Source organism: Solanum tuberosum, unplaced genomic scaffold, assembly GCF_000226075.1.
Source record: "Solanum tuberosum cultivar DM 1-3 516 R44 unplaced genomic scaffold, SolTub_3.0 scf00089, whole genome shotgun sequence".
Taxonomy (NCBI): Eukaryota; Viridiplantae; Streptophyta; class Magnoliopsida; order Solanales; family Solanaceae; genus Solanum; species Solanum tuberosum.
The window spans coordinates 891,515-895,336 of NW_006239012.1; positions in this window are offsets into that span (position 1 = coordinate 891,515).

Genomic DNA, 3,822 nt, shown 5'->3' on the forward strand with positions numbered 1-3,822 from the left:
ATCACTTAGTTGACCGGACCAACGGGGCAAATTCTAGGATCTATCATGCATAGTTCACAGGTAAGCTCATCACACTAGGCATTGACACTATAAGTCAAACAAGACTCCACACTTTCGCTAATGTGCAATGATCATCACAAGAGACTCAATTTGATACAAGGCTAGTCATAACGAGATGCAAAGAGTTCACATATTGTTTATGCAACTTCATTTGGCCTCATTGTAGTCGCGCATTCATGTTCGTTCGATTGAGAGCACTATTCAAGTCCTCGGTATTGATCGAAACCGAGACTCAAATTCTCCAAGGAAAAGCCACATTCAACAGCATATAAAGGGTGGCGAAAATGTGCGAAAAATACAAAAAATTTCAGAAAGGGTCCAAATCATTTTGCAATATAAAATAAAAAGAGCTTCAAGATCAAATATCTACAGAAAAGCAGTATTAACACAATTTTAGATTGAACAACCCAAATATAAACAAAATACAAACATCAAATAGCTCACAAAGGTGGGCCTCACTCCACTACAAATAAAAGCAATTTGTCCTCAAATGCAATTTACACAGAATCCAAAAGGTAAAATAAAGAAAGACAGAGACGGAGGTAAAGAGGGGATTCTGGCTACACAGTCGCTCCATCTATCTGGGAATCAGTGCCCGATGTGTCAGCCTGGAACTTGATAATGGCCCTCGGAGCTTCTTTAGAAGATTCAGCGGCAGCTGACTTACTAAGATTGTCCAAGTCATAAGCCTCTAGAAAGGAATGGATAGTTGTGAAGAATCCACGTCTCCATGAGGGAATAGTGGGGTCTCGGGGATTTGTTCTCTTGCTGGCACTGGGCTTCTTGTCCTCATTATCTGTTTTGGGAGGATTTGTTGCCTTTGTATTTTTCCTGAAATTTTTTGCTCTTGTTTGTTGGGGTGGCATATCTCTTCCAGCTACTTTTGGTTTTAGCCATTTCTGCAAAACTTTGAGCAAAAGTTAGAAAGTATTCAGACAAAAGCAAGGCAGTTCAATTGCAAAATCACTTTGTTGAACCAGTTGGTGAAGCGCGCAGCTACTTCGGCGGTTCGCCGAGTGCAGTACATAGAGAATACAAGGGTGCAGACAAAGGGTGAACAAGAAGTCTTTTAGCAAGTCGCCGAATGCTTTTGGCGATCAAAGGCTTCTCGCAGAAAGTTACAGAACTAAACATTACATATGGCATTAAAATAACGGCGAAATGGGGATGTTAGGCGAATCGCCGAGTAGTTTGGCGAGCTCGACTTAACTCGCCAAATGGCTCACGTTCCTAGTTTCAACCCATTTTCTTGAATCCAACCCTTCAACCCCCGAAAACAAAATTAAGGCATGAACAACTCAAATTAGGCTTAAACCCAGTGACAATCATGCACAACCTACGATTTTCATCCAATTTAAAGCGCAACTTTCAGGAATTAACTATTTAACTTAGTACGGGCAAAATTTGTGAACCTAACAGGCAAACAAATATTCTAATCCTACCAGATAGGCCCAACACACATCATCAAAGTAATGCCATTTCATTTGAGTACAACTGTCGACGAAAGGAACTCGGAGTTTGAATTACCAACCTTTTATGCCGATCAAATGGATATTGAGATGCTAGGAAGCAATGTGATCCAACTCGTAGCATAATTCGACAATAAAAATACTTTAGAAATGCAAAAATATAGGATCTAGCATGCGGGTGTGAGTTTGGGAAGACAAAAAGTGAGGCAAAGTGAATGAATTTGAAACTTGTAAACCTTTGGCTTGCAAAACCGTCCTGTTTTCACCCGTTCGGCAACATTAGTCCCGATCGCTGATCTATTCGGTGTAATACCAAATAGTCATTTTCCCCGCTGAAGTTTACAGAACCTCCATGTTATGTGCCAGTCCAAACGGCGGTCTCTGTCGGGATCGCCGACACGATCGGCGGTTCACAAATAATTTCATGTGCTCACCGAGTTTTACAGACTCCAATGCAAGATGATCTTGAGTCTAACGATGGTCTAGTTCGGAGTCGCCAAACCGTTCGGTGATTCGCTGATTAGACCTGTTGCTCACCAATTTGCACTTTTCGTTCACTCTTCACACTTCCATCTGCACAATGAACACACCATTATTTTATCAAAGCAACATAAAGCAATAAAGGGTTTCGGGTTGCCTCCCAAACAACGCCTTAGTTAACGTCGTGGCACGATGCAAGTCCACCTTCAAACCTCATTCTTGGGGTTAGCCATAGTATCACTCGACAAACCCCCTTCCTATCTCGAATTTAGGTGAGACGAGATATGACCCATCTGGGTTTCTAACTTCTTGATTGAAACTGAATAGGAGGTGATGGTTTGGCTAAGGGTAGATACATGTTCTTTCATTCCTTTTAGCATTTTGTTTAACCCTTCAACTTTGTTGAAGATGCATGAGAGCATATCCTTAGACCTACCTCCTTCTGAATCCTTGGGTTTCTGGCGCTCATGGGGAGGCACATATATGTCCTTCTCCCCATCTTTCCAATTCGGATTACGGTCCCTCCATTCACGATCTCGGTCCTTCCAGCCTTCATCTCTAGCCCAACCTTGGTTACCACCATGCCTTAGGTAATTTGAGCTGTAGCCATCGCCTTGGTTGGCTAGAAAATTTACCTTATCGTTATACAAGGCTTCAAACTTCATCTCCTCAAGATTAGCACACCCAACCCCCATAGGGTTGACACCACGGGCACCAGCCCCCATGACATTTTTGGATAAAATATCAAGTTGCGTCATCATTTTGGCCATGTTTTGGTCTCTCTCATTGTCTTTTTCAATCTGTTCCTTGGATAGGTTGAAGGTGAGAGAGGAGACTTGGTCCTCACGAGTGTACCATTCTCTGTTGATGGTTGCCATGCTATCTAAAAGTTGGGCTGCTACTGCTTACGACTGCTGCATTAAGCCTCCCGGCAAGAGTTGGTCGACGACACCTTTGTTTACCGAGTCCAAACTCTGATAGAAGTACTGAACTAACACGTTATCAGGCAAACCATGGGTTGGGCATTGTATCACCAACTTTTTGAACTGCAGCCAAGTTTCGTGCAGAGACTCTCCTTCGAGACATGGATGATATCCCTAAGTACCATCATCTTCGAGGGAGGGAAAAATTGCACATGAAATGCGGATACCAATTCCTCCCAAGAAGTGATGGATTCTCGTGGCAACTCGCCTAGCCATTTGCACGCCTCTCCCATCAACGAGAAGAGGAATAGCCTCAACCGGACCAACTCCTGGGAGATGTTTTTGAACGAGAATGGTCTGCACACATCTACAAAGTTTTGAAGATGCTCGTGAGGATCCTCATGAGCCAGTTCGCTGAAAAGTCCCTTTAGTTGCAAGAGTTGCAACATGATGCTCGTTATGTGCAACACTGCGGTTCCCTCGGCTGGGGTTACACGGATGGCTCCAACACCTCCCATGAGATGAGGGTCATTGATGTTGGGCTCTTGGAAATCGTTGAGATTACCAATAAGATCCTGGTGGCCCACCTGGCTATCGTTGCTACTGTTAACACTCATGCTTTTTTAAATATTCACACAAGAAAATAAAATAAAACCACAAATTAGGTGAGTAAACTACAACTAAGAAGAACAAAAATTCTACTAATCTAAAAATTCTCAAGTAACACCACTCCCCGGCAGCAGCGCCATTTTGAAGTTTGCATAATCAAGACATAACTTCCGATGCAAGTGTCTACGATCGTACAATAGTTTAGTAACCCAACCAAGGGTTGGGATCGTTCCCAAGAGAGTGGTTTTGAGAATTAATAGAAAAATAAAATTTAGTTCTAA